This window comes from Pan paniscus, chromosome 16 (genome assembly GCF_029289425.2).
Source record: "Pan paniscus chromosome 16, NHGRI_mPanPan1-v2.0_pri, whole genome shotgun sequence".
NCBI classification, from domain to species: Eukaryota; Metazoa; Chordata; class Mammalia; order Primates; family Hominidae; genus Pan; species Pan paniscus.
Genome location: NC_073265.2, coordinates 10,053,520 through 10,065,952, shown reverse-complemented (window position 1 = coordinate 10,065,952; position 12,433 = coordinate 10,053,520). Strand labels below are relative to the sequence as shown.

General features: G+C 58.0%; 6 non-coding genes across 6 annotated transcripts; all 6 read left to right on the top strand.

Moving 5' to 3' along the window:
* The first annotated feature begins 125 nt into the window (after positions 1-125).
* Positions 126-207, top strand: LOC112437242 (small nucleolar RNA SNORD115). Its single transcript, XR_003025878.1, has one exon. It is a non-coding gene; the product is annotated as a small nucleolar RNA SNORD115 (small nucleolar RNA).
* A 1,786-nt stretch (positions 208-1,993) lies between these two features.
* LOC112437245 (small nucleolar RNA SNORD115) lies at positions 1,994-2,075 on the top strand. The gene has a single exon (XR_003025881.1). It is a non-coding gene; the product is annotated as a small nucleolar RNA SNORD115 (small nucleolar RNA).
* Positions 2,076-3,857: 1,782 nt separating this feature from the next.
* Positions 3,858-3,939, top strand: LOC112437260 (small nucleolar RNA SNORD115). The gene has a single exon (XR_003025896.1). It is a non-coding gene; the product is annotated as a small nucleolar RNA SNORD115 (small nucleolar RNA).
* Positions 3,940-5,745: 1,806 nt separating this feature from the next.
* On the top strand, positions 5,746-5,827 carry LOC112437248 (small nucleolar RNA SNORD115). Its single transcript, XR_003025884.1, has one exon. It is a non-coding gene; the product is annotated as a small nucleolar RNA SNORD115 (small nucleolar RNA).
* A 1,771-nt stretch (positions 5,828-7,598) lies between these two features.
* LOC112437246 (small nucleolar RNA SNORD115) lies at positions 7,599-7,680 on the top strand. Its single transcript, XR_003025882.1, has one exon. It is a non-coding gene; the product is annotated as a small nucleolar RNA SNORD115 (small nucleolar RNA).
* Positions 7,681-9,259: 1,579 nt separating this feature from the next.
* LOC112437256 (small nucleolar RNA SNORD115) lies at positions 9,260-9,341 on the top strand. The gene has a single exon (XR_003025892.1). It is a non-coding gene; the product is annotated as a small nucleolar RNA SNORD115 (small nucleolar RNA).
* Positions 9,342-12,433: the final 3,092 nt, after the last annotated feature.

The window sequence follows — 12,433 nt, the reverse complement described above, 5'->3', positions numbered from 1 at the left end:
AGGTGCTCAGCCCCTGGTGTACTGAAGCTCCAGCCTTTCCTGGTGCCCCAGTCTTCTGCACTAAGCTGTGGTGAGCACATCCGGGTTCCACTGGATTTTTGTGCGGGGAGGGGGTTTTCTACATTGGGTCAATGATGAGAATCTTATATTGTCCTGAAGAGAGGTGATGACTTAAAAATCATGCTCAATAGGATTACGCTGAGGCCCAGCCTAGGTGAGAATTTTGGAAGGGGATTATGGGATGCCGAGGTCCTCAGCAAGGCCACTGTATTTTGGGCTAGAGACCTGGAGGCTCTGAAGGGCATCTGGAGGTGGCCCAACCTGTCTCTGCGCTCCTCCATGAGGCAGCCCAGGCTCCCTGTGCAGGGTTGGTGTTGGTGCTCCTGTTCTCTGGTGTGGGGAATGTTGGTGGCTCCTTCCTGAGCCCTCATTCTCACCTTGTGTCTTTCAGTGAGCTCTTCCACCCAGGAGGGCCCCTTGGCATTGACTGGCATAGGTGAGTGGATCCTGCTGGGGTCATTGGTCATGAGCTAGACCGTGTGGGGTCCCCGAGGTTCAGCCTTCAGTCCACAAGGGTTTTCTCGGGGAGCAGACCTGAATTTCCACCTGGGAGGGAAGGGTTCTCCTGGAGGGTAGTTTTTTTGGGAATCTAGTCCAAGGAGGATGCCTTCCCTGAAGCCCTGCAAGGGTGATGGTGGTCCAGGCAGGAGAGGGTTCCTTCTGCCCAATGCAGGACAGCTCCCAGTTGAGACTCAGTGCTCCAGTAAGGTCTCCAGGACTGCCCAGGCCACATGAAGGAGGCCAGAGGGGCTATGGAGCACCACTGGGGTAATAGGGGAGCTCTTGGTCCCTGGAGTGTGGTGTGTGAATGGGGTTTGGTCACAGAGATTCAAGGATCACACCCCACCCATGGCCCTGAAAGTGACCGTCCCTATTGAGCAATGGGCCATCCCACCGGGTTTCCTGGAGTCTGGTGCAGGGCGACGTTTTTTCCCTGGGGTTGGGTCAAGGTGGAGCTCTGGTACCTGGTCATGCTGCAGGTCAGCCTTGGGACTCGTAAGCTTTGGGCCAAGGGACAGCTGGCATCCTGCTGGGGGGTCACCCTGTCTCTGGGGTCGAATGTCACGAAGGGTGGCCTCCTGAGGTGGGAAGGCCCATTGTCGAGGGACCTGTCCCAGGATTTTGTTGCTCAGGCTTCATCTGAGCCATGGTATCACCTCCAGGGTGACAGGGTCTTGGGCCCAAGCAAAGGAGAGGGCACCATGTCGCTCTGAGTTGGCCAAGTGTAGCCTAGCTCTGTGGTGGGAGGTGTGCAGAGCATGGCTGGTGACCCACCAGAGAAAGCACGTGGCCCTGCAGCCCCAAGCTGTGATTTCCAGTGCATGCTTAGAGAGGGCATCTTGATGTGAGCCCACCACACCCAGGGGCAGACTACGTGACTGCCAGGACTGCAGTGGCATATGGCATCTGGGCCAGCCTTCTTGGTTGGCCATGACCTAGCTAATGGCCCTGGCCCGTGCCTTGGGGTCATGCAGGGGAGCCCTCTTGGACAGTGGAGGTCCTCTCAGGGCCTGCAATATGGCGCAGGCTGAGCATTTGGCCTGAGCCCAGTGACCTACCTGCCCTGTCCTTCCAGGGTTGGGTGGCAGGGAGGGACAAGGGTGCCCCATGTCAGTGACAAGTCAGTATTTCACATGGATCTCATCACATGTGTCCATGGAGGACGAGCAAGCGGGAACTGGCACCCACTACTTCCTTCCCTACATAGAGCCCATTTTGGACACATGTTCTCCACCTCTCTCCCAGATGGTGAGACTGGAGGAAGACTTGTGTTGGGCCTGCTGTTCCTGGGCCAGTGGCCATCAGCCTGTTGCCTAGCCCCTGAGGCGCTGAAGCTCAGGCCCTTCCTCACGCCCTGGTCTCCTGCACTAGCTGTGGTGAGCACATCCGGGTCCCGCTGGATGCATGCGAGAGGTGGTTGGTCCCGTGGGTTGGGTCGATGATGAGAACCTTATATTGTCCTGAAGAGAGGTGATGACTTAAAAATCATGCTCAATAGGATTACGCTGAGGCCCAGCCTAGGTGAGAACTTTGGAAGAGGATGCTGGGATCCTGAGATCCCAGGCAGGGCCACTATATTTTGGGCTGGAGAACTCAAGGCCCTGAAGGGCCTCTCAGGGGGTGCCACCCTGTCTCTGTGCCCCTCTGTAAGGCAGCCCAGGCTCCCTGTGTGGGCATGGTGTCTGGTCTCTGGTTCCCCGGGGGTGGGGCATGTTGGTGGCTCCTTCCTGAGCCCGCTTTCTCCCCCATGTCTTTCAGTGAGCTCTTCTGCCCAGGTGGGGCCCATGGCCTTACACGACATAGGTGAGTGTATCCTGTTGGGGTCATGGGCCATGAATGAGGCAGCATGGGGCCATTTAGGGTCAGCCTTCGGGCCACTAGAGTTTTCTCAGGGTGCCACTGGGGAGGGAACGTTTCTCCAGTAGGGTCACTTCCTTGGAAATCTGATCCTAGGAGCACGCATTTCTTGAAGTCCTGCAAAGGTGATGGTGGTCCAGACAGGAGAGGGTTCCTTCAGCCCAACATAGAGCAGCTCCCAGCTGAAACTCAGCGGGCTGGTCAGGCCTCAAGGACTGCCCAGGCCACATGAGGTGGGCAACAGGGGCCCTGGGGCAACCTGGGGGTCATGCTGGAGTTCTCCTTCTCTGGACAGTGGTGGGTGATTGGGCCCACGCAGACAGGCCCTGGAGATTCAGGACTGCACCCCATCCATGGCCCTGAATGGGACCGACCCTGTTGAGTAATGGGCCATGTCAGTGGTACCTCCTTGAGCCTGGTAGGGGGAGGCACTGTTTCAATGCAGTTGAATCAAGGCTGAGCTCTGGCTGGTGCCGGGTGGTGCTGCAGGCAGCCCTGGGGGTTGTGGTCTTTGGGACAAGGGGTAGCTCACATCCCACTGGGGTCTCCCCTTCCTTGAGATTCAGTGGCCACAAGGGTGTCCTCCTGAGATGGGAAGTCCTGCTGTTGAGGGACCTGTTCTGGGAATTTGCCACACAGGCTGCTTCTGAGCCACGGGGTCACCTCCAGGGTGGCAGGGTCTTGATCCCAAGGAAAGAAGAGGACACCATGTGGTTTCTTATTGACCAAGTGTGGCCTGGCTTTGTGTGTGGGAGGTGTAACGCAAGATGAGGACCCACCAGAGAAAGCACGTGGCTCTGGAGGCCCCCAGGGTTTGATTTCTGGTGTGTGCTTGGAGAGGGCACCAGGTTGGGCACCCACCACGCCCAGGACAGGCTCTGCGACTGCCAGGTCTGCATTGGCTCCTGGTGTCAGGGCCAGACTCATTGGTTGGCCATGAGCAGGTTGGTTGCCCTGACCCATCCCCATGGTACCAGTGTGGCCCTGGGGTTGTTCGGGGGAGCCGGCTCAAGCAGTGGAGGTGCTCTTAGGGCCTGCAGTAGGGAACAGCCCAGGCATCTTGCCTGAGCCCAGTAACCTGCCTGCCTTGTCTTTCCAGGGTTTGGTGGCCGGGAGGGCCAATGATGCTCTGCGTCTGTGTTGGATCAGTGTTCTTCATGGATTCCATCACATGGGTATCCCCTACCCACCTTCCCCTTGCTCATACGTGAGGCCCTGGTTGGACACATGTCCTTCTCCTGTCACCCCAGATGGTGAGCCTTGAGGAAGACTTGTATTGGGCCCCCACAGGCCCCAGGCCAGTGTCTGTCAGCCTGGTGCTCACCCCCAGTGCGCTGAAGCTCAGACCCTCCGTGGCACCCTGGTCTCCTGCACTGAGCTGTGGTGAGCACATTCAGGTTCCGCTGGATGCATGCATGGGGAGGGGCTTGCCCTTGGTTGGGTCAGTGATGAGAACCTTCTATTGTCCTGAAGAGAGATGATGACTTAAAAATCATGCTCAATAGGATTACGCTGAGGCCCAACCTAGGTGAGTATGTTGGAAGAAGACACTGGGATCCCGAGATCTCCAACAGGGCACTGTATTTTGGGTTGGAGACCTGGAGGCCCTGAAGGGCATCTGGAAGGAGGCCCAACCCTGTCTCTGTGCTCTTCCTTGAGGCAGCCCAGGCTACCTCTGCGGGCTTGGTGTTGGTGCTCCAGTTCCCTGGGGCCAGGGAACATTGGTGGCTCCTTCCTGAGCCCCCATTCCTCCCTTGTGTCTTTCAGTGAACTTTTCCTCCCAGATGGGCCCCCTGGCATTGACTGGCATAGGTGAGTGCATCCTGCTGGGGTCATGGGCCATCAGCCAGGCCATGTGGGGTCGCTGAGGTTCAGCCTTTGGGCCACAAGGGTTTTCTCAGGCAGCCGACCTGAATTCCCACCTGGGAGAGACGGGTTCTCCAGGAGGGCAGCTTTTTTGGGAATTAGACCCAAGGAGGATACCTGAAGCCCTGCAGGGGTGACGGTGGTCCAGGCAGGAAAGGGTTCCATCAGCCCCAGGCAAGGCAGCTCCTAGCTGACACTCGGTGTTCGGGTCAGTCCTTGAGGACTGCCTGAACACGAGGGGGTCCAGAGGGGCTCTGGGTGCCACGGGGGTCACATGGGAGCTCTCAGTCCCTAGAGTGTGGTGTGTGAATGGACCCTTAGGGTTGGGTCTTGGAGATAAAAGGATTGTGCTCCACCCATGGCCTGGAATGTGACCGTCCCTGTTGAGTAATGGGCCATCCCAGTGGGTCTCCTGGAGCCTGATGGGAGGTGGCGTTGTCTTCCTGGGGTTGAGTCAAGGCAGAGCTCTGGCCCATACCTGGTTGTGCTGCAGGTCAGCCCTGGGACTCGTGGGCTTTGGGCCAAGGGGCAGCCTGCATCCCGCTGGGGATTACCCTATCTCTGAGATCAAGTGTCATAAAGGGTGACCTCCTGAGAAGGGAAGGCCCACTGTCGAGGGACATTTCCTAGGAGTTTGTTGCTCAGGCTGCTTGGAATCCATTGTGTCACCTCCAGGGTGATGGAGTTTTGGGCCCAAGCAATGGAGAGGGCACCACGTGTCTCCTGATTGTTCAAGTGTGTCGGAGATATGCGGAGTATGGATGGTGGCCCACCAAAGAAAGCATGTGGCTCAAGCTGTGATTTCCAGTGCGTGCTTGGAGAGGGCGCCTGTATGCGCGCCCCACATGCCCAGGGTAGGCTATGCAACTGCCAGGTCTGCAGTGGCGCATGGCATCTTGGCCAGCCTTCTTGGTTGGCCATGACCTGGCTAATGACCCTGGCCTGTGCCCAGTGATTCCAGGGAAGCCCTGGTGTCATGCAGCGGAGGCCTCTTGGGCAGTGGAGGTGCTCTTAAAGCCTGCAGCATGGCACTAAAGCCTGCAGCATGGCACGGCCTGGGCATTTATCCCAGGCCCAATGAACTACCTGCCCTGTCCTTCCAGGGTTCGGTGGCAGGCAGGGCCAAGGGTGCCCCGTGTTGGTGACAAGTCAGTATTTCACATGGCTCTCATCACATGTGTCCATGGAAGATAAGCAAGTGTGAACTGGCACGCCCTACCTCCTTCCCTACATGGAGGTAACTTTGGACACATGTTCTCCACCTCTCTCCCAGATGGTGAGACCGGAGGAAGACTTGCATTGGGCCTGCTGTTCCTGGGCCAGTGGCCATCAGCCTGTTGCCTAGCCCCTGATGCGCTGAAGCTCGGGCCCTTCCTCGCGCCCTGGTCTCCTGCACTGAGCTGTGGTGAGCACATCCGGGTCCTGCTGGATGCATGCACGAGGTGATTGGTCCCCTCAGTTGGGTCGATGATGAGAACCTTATATTGTTCTGAAGAGAGGTGATGACTTAAAAATCATGCTCAATAGGATTACGCTGAGGCCCAGCCTAGGTGAGAATTTTGGAAGAGGATGCTGGGATCCCGAGATCCCTGGCAGGGCCACTATATTTTGGGCTGGAGAACTTGAGGCCCTGAAGGGCATCTCAGGGGGGCCCAACCCTATCTCTGTGCCCCTCCATGAGGCAGCCCAGGCTCCCTGTGTGGGCATGGTGTCCGGGCTCTGGTTCCCTGGGGGTGGGGCATGTTGGTGGCTCCTTCCTGAGCCTGCTTTCTCCCCCATGTCTTTCAGTGAGCTCTTCTGCCCAGGTGGGGCCCATGGCCTTAAGCGGCATAGGTGAGTGTATCCTGTTGGGGTCATGGGCCATGAATGAGGCAGCATGGGGCCATTTGTGGTCAGCCTTCGGGCCACTAGGGTTTTCTCAGGGTGCGACCGGGGAGGGAACGTTTCTCCAGTAGGGTCACTTCCTTGGGAATCTGACCCTAGGAGCATGCATTTCGTGAAGCCCTGCAGAGGAGATGGTGGTCCCAGCAGGAAAGGGTTCCTTCAGCCCAACATAGAGCAGCTCCCAGCTGAAACTCAGCGGGCTGGTCAGGCCTCGAGGACTGCCCAGGCCACATGAGGTGGGCAACAGGGGCTCTGGGGCAACCTGGGGGTCATGCTGGAGTTCTCCTTCTCTGGACAGTGGTGGGTGATTGGGCCCATGCAGACAGGCCCTGGAGATTCAGGACTGCACCCCATCCATGGCCCTGAATGGGACCGACCCTGTTGAGTAATGGGCCATGTCAGTGGTACCTCCTTGAGCCTGGTAGGGGGAGGCACTGTTTCAATGCAGTTGAATCAAGGCTGAGCTCTGGCTGGTGCCGGGTGGTGCTGCAGGCAGCCCTGGGGGTTGTGGTCTTTGGGACAAGGGGCCAGCTCACGTCCCTCTGGGGTCTCCCCTTCCTTGAGATTCAGTGGCCAAAAGGGTGTCCTCCTGAGGTGGGAAGTCCTGCTGTCGAGGGACCTGTTCTGGGAATTTGCCACACAGGCTGCTTCTGAGCCACGGGGTCAACTCCAGGGTGGCAGGGTCTTGATCCCAAGGAAAGGAGAGGACACCATGTGGTTTCTTATTGACCAAGTGTGGCCTGGCTTTGTGTGTGGGAGGTGTAGGGCAAGATGAGGACCCACCAGAGAAAGTACATGGTCCTGGAGGCCCCCAGGGTTTGATTTCTGGTGTGTGCTTGGAGAGGGCACCAGGGTGGGCACCCACCATGCCCAGGGTAGGCTCTGCAATGGCCAGGTCTGCATTGGCTCCTGGTGTTAGGGCCAGACTCGCTGGTTGGCCATGAGCAGGTTGGTTGCCCTGACCCATCCCCATGGTCCCAGTGCGGCCCTGGGGTTGTTCGGGGGAGCCGGCCCGAGCAGTGGAGGTGCTGTTGGGGCCTGCAGTAGGGCATCTTGCCCCAGCCCAGTGACCCACTTTCCCTGTCTTTCCAAGGTTTGATGGCCAGCAGGGCCAATGGTGCCCTGTGTCTGTGATGAGTCAGTGTTCTTCATGGATTCCATCACATGGGTATCCCCTACCCACCTTCCCCTCGCTCATATGTGAGGCCCTGGTTGGACACATGTCCTTCTCCTGTCACCACCCCAGATGGTGAGCCTGGAGGAAGACTTGTATTGGGACCCTACAGGCCCCAGGCCAGTGTCTGTCAGCCTGGTGCTCATCCCCCAGTGCGCTGAAGCTCAGACCCTCCCTGGCACCCTGGTCTCCTGCACTGAGCTGTGGTGAGCACATCTAGGTTCTGCTGGATGCATGCATGGGGAGGGCCTTGATTGGGTCAATGATGAGAACCTTATATTGTCCTGAAGAGAGGTGATGACTTAAAAATCATGCTCAATAGGATTACACTGAGGCCCAGGCTAGGTGAGAATTTTGGAAGAGGGCGCTGGGATGCCAAGATCCCCGGCAGGGCCACTAGCCACTGTATTTTGTACTGAAGAACTTGAGGCCCCAAAGGGCATCTCAAGGGTCCTAGCCCTGTCTCTGTGCCCCTCCGTGAGGCAGCCCAGGCTCCCTGTGTTGACTTGGTGTCCAGGCTCTGCTTCCTGGGGATAGGGCATGTTGGCAGCTCCTTCCTGAGCCCACGTTCTCCCCCGTGTCTTCTAGTGAGCTCTTCTGCCCAGGTGGGGCCCATGCCCTTAAACAGTATAGGTGAGTGTATCCTGTTGCGGTCATGGGCCATAAATGAGGCAGTGTGGGGTCTTCGAGGTTCAGCCTTCAGGCCATTAGGGTTTTCTCCGGGTGCCCCCGGGGAGGGAACATTTCTCCAGTAGGGTCACTTCCTTGGGAATCTGACCCTAGGAGCACGCATTTCCTGAAGCCCTGCAAAGGTGATGGTGGTCCAGGCAGGAAAGCGTTCCTTCAGCCCAACATACAGCAGCTCCCAGCTGAAATTTGGTGGGCTCGTCAGGCCTTGAGGACTGCCCAGGCTTCATGATGGGGGACACAGAAGCTCTGGGGCTCCCTGGGGCTCACACTGGAGTTCTCCCTCCCTGAAGAGTGGTGGGTGATTGGGCCCACAGTCAGGTGGCGGAGATTCAAGGAATGCCCCCACCCCTGGCCCTGAATGGGACCAACTCTGTTGAGTAATGGGCCATCTTAATGGCGCCTCCTTGAGCCTGTTGGGGGTGGGTTGCTGTTTCAATAAGGTTGAGTCAAAGCTGAGCTCTGACTGGGCGCCTGGTGGTGCTGCAGGCCGGCCCTTCTTTGGGCCAAGGGGGCAGCTTGTGTCCCGCTAGTGTCATCCCTTCCTTGAGGTCCAGTGGTGGAAAGGGTAGCCTCCTATGGTGGGAAGGCCTGCTGCTCAGGGACCTGTCCTGGAAATTTGCCATCCAGGCTGCTTCTGAGCCATGGGATCACCTCCAGGGTAGTGGGGTCTTGAGTCCAAGAAAAGGAGAGGACACCATGTGGTTCCTGATTGGCCAAGGCTCCTTGGTTGGCCAGGAGCAGCTTGGTTGCCCTGGCCCATGCCCCATGGTCCTGGTGTGGCCCTGGGGTTGTTCAGGGGAGCTGTCCCAGGCAGTAGAGGTGCTCTCAGGGCCTGCAGTAGAGTGCAGCCCAGGCATCTTGCCCCAGCCCAGTGACCCACTTACCCTGTCTTTCTAAGGTTTGGTGGCCAGGAGGGCCAATGGTGCCTTGTGTCCATGTTGGGTCAGTGTTCTGCATGGATCCCCATCATATGGGTATTCCCTACCCACCCTCCCTGCACTGATATGTGAGGCCCTGGTTGGACACATGTCCTCCTCCTGTCCCTTCAGATGGTGAGCCAGGAGGAAGACTTGTGTTGGACCCCCACAGGCCCCAGGCCAGTGTCCATCAGCCTGGTGCTAATCCCCCAGTGCGCTGGAGTTTGGACCCTCCCTGGCACCCTGGTCTCCTGCACTGAGCTGTGGTGAGCACATGGATGCATGCTTGGGGTGGGGGTTGCCCTTGGTTGGGTCAATGATGAGAACCTCATATTGTCCTGAAGAGCGGTGATGACTTAAAAATCATGCTCAATAGGATTACGCTGAGGCCCAGCCTAGGTGAGAATTTTGGAAGAGGACACTGGGCTCCCCGGAATGGCCACTGTATTTTGCGCTGGAGACCTGCAGGCCCTGAGGGCCATCTGGAAGGTCCAACCCTGTCTCTGTGCTCCTCCAGGAGGCAGCCCAGGCTCCCTGAGGGGGCTTGGTGTCGGGCTCCTGTTCCCCGGGGTTGGGGCCGGTTGGTGGCTCCTTCCTGAGCCCCCGTTCTCCCGTTGTGTCTTTCAGTGAGCTCTTCCACCCAGGCAGGCCCCCGGCATTGACTGGCATAGGTGAGTGGATCCTGCTTGTGTCATGGGCCATGAACCGGTCCATGTGGGGTCACCAAGGGTCAGCCTTTGGGATAAGAGGGTTTCCTCAGGGAACCAACCTGAATTCCCATCAGAGAGGTATGGGTTCTCCAGGAGGGCCGCTTTTTTGGGAATCGGACCCAAGGAGGATACCTTCCCTGATCTCTACAGGAGTGACGGTGGTCCAGGCAGGAAAGAGTTCCTTCAGCCCCACCCAGGGCAGCGTTCTGTTGAGACTCAGTGCTCAGGTCAGGCCTGGAGGATTTCTCAGGCCATCTGAGGGGGTTAGAGGGGAGCTCTTTGTCCATGGAGTGTGGTGCTTGAATCTGCCCTTGGGGTTGGGTCATGGAGATTCAAGGATGGTGCCTCACCCATGGCCCTGATTGGAATTGTCCATTGAGAAATACGCCATTCCAGTGGGCCTCCTGGAGCCTGGTGGGGGGTGGTGTTTTTTTCCCTGGGGTTGAGTCGTGGATGGGGATTCACCATAGAAAGCATGTGGCTCTGGAGGCCCCCAGGCTTTGATTTCCAGTGCCTGCTTGGAGCGGGCACCAGGGCCGGCACCCACCATGCCCAAGGGCAGGCTCTGCGACTGCCAGGTCTGCATTGACTCCTGGCATCAGGACCAGCCTCCTTGGTTGGCCATGAGCTGCTTGGTTGCCCTGGCCCATGCCCCGTGGTCCTGGTGTGGCCCTGGGGTTGTTCAGGGGAGCTGTCCCAGGCAGTAGAGGTGCTCTCAGGGCCTGCAGTAGGGTGCAGCCCAGGCATCTTGGCTGATCCCAGTGACCTGCTTGCCCTGTCTTTCCAGGATTTTGTGGCAGGGAGGGCCAAGGGTGCCCTGAATCCGTGATGGGTCAGTGTTCCACGTGGATCCCATTACGTGGGTCCATAGAGGATAAGCATGCGTGAGCCAGCACCCCCTTCCCACTTCTTCTCATGGAGCTGTGAGGCCCTGTTTGGACAGCTGTCTTCCTCTTGTCCCACCAGGTGGTGAGCCCGGAGGAGGACTTGCGTTCGGCCCGCTGGTCCCAGTGTGTCCGGAATTGGTGGGTTCTTGGTCTCACTGACTTCAAGAATGAAGCTGCGGACCCTCGCGGTGAGTGTTACAGCTCTTAAGGTGGCATGTCTGGAGTTTGTTCCTTCTGATGTTCGGATGTGTTCGGAGTTTCTTCCTTCTGGTGGGTTTGTGGTCTCGCTGGCTTCAGGAGTGAAGCTGCAGACCTTCGTGGTGAGTGAGTGTTACAGCTCATAAAAGCAGTGTGGACCCAAAGAGTGAGCAGTAGCAAGATTTATTGCAAAGAGTGAAAGAACAAAGCTTCCACAGTTTGGAAGGGGACCCGAGCGGGTTGCCACTGCTGGCTGGGGCAGCCTGCTTTTATTCTCTTATCTGGTCCCACACACATCCTGCTGATTGGTAGAGCTGAGTGATCTGTTTTGACAGGGCGTTTTGTTTTGATTGGTGCGTTTACAATCCCTGAGCTAGACACAAAGGTTCTCCATGTCCCCACTAGATTAGCTAGATACAGAGTGTTGACACAAAGGTTCTCCAAGTCCCCACCAGAGTAGCTAGATACAGAGTGTCTATTGGTGCATTCACAAACCCTGAGCTTGACACAGAGTGCTGATTGGTGTGTTTGCAAACCTTGAGCCAGATACAGAGCGCGGATTGGTGTATTTACAGTCCCTGAGCTAGACATAAAGGTTCTCCAAGGCCCCACCAGAGTAGCTAGATACAGAGTGTCGATTGGTGCATTCACAAACCCTGAGCTAGACACAGGGTGCTGATTGGTGTGTTTACAAACCTTGAGCTAGATACAGAGTGTCGATTGGTGTATTTACAATCCCTGAGCTAGACATAAAGGTTCTCCAAGGCCCCACCAGACTCAGGAGCCCAGCTGTCTTCACCCAGTGGATCCCGCACTGGAGCTGCAGGTGGAGCTGCCTGCCAGTCCTGCGCCATGCGCCCGCACTCCTCAGCCCTTGTGTGGTCGATGGGACTGGGCACCGTGGAGCAGGGGGCGGCGCTCGTCGGGGAGGCTCAGGCCGCACAGGAGCCCATGGAGGGGGTAGGAGGCTCAGGCATGGCAGGCTGCAGGTCCCAAGCCCTGCCCCGAGGGAAGGCAGCTAAGGCCCAGTGAGAAATCAAGTGCAGCGCCGGTGGGCTGGCACTGCTGGGGGACCCAGTATACCCTCCGCAGCTGCTGGCCCGGGTGCTAAGCCCCTCATTGCCTGGGGCCGGCAGGGCTGGCCCGCTGCTCCGAGTATGGGGCCCGCCAAGCCCACACCCACCCGGAACTCCAGCTGGCCCACAAGCGCCCCGCGCAGCCCCGGTTCCCACTTGCGCCTTTCCCTCCACACCTCCCTGCAAGCTGAGGGAGCAGGCTCCGGCCTTGGCCAGCCCAGAAAGGGGCTCCCACAGTGCAGCAGTGGGCTGAAGATCTCCTCAAGTGCCACCAAAGTGGGAGCCCAGGCAGAGGAGGCACCAAGAGCAAGTGAGGGCTGTGAGGACTGCCAGCACGCTGTCACCTTTCACCAGGACAGTGTCTGTCAGCCAGGTGCACAGCCCTTGGTGTGCTGGAGCTTGGGCTTTTCTTGGCAGCCTGGTGTCCTGCATTGAGTAGTGGTGAGCTTGTCCAGGTCCCGCTGGTTACCTGCATGGTGATGGGGGTGCCCTCGGTTAGGTTGATGATGAGAATCTTATTTTGTCTCGAGGAGAGGTTATGTGATGGGTGTTGTGGCAGCTCTTTGTATTTCATTTTCTTCAGTGCTTTTTGTGTGTTCTCTTTGTATTTTTT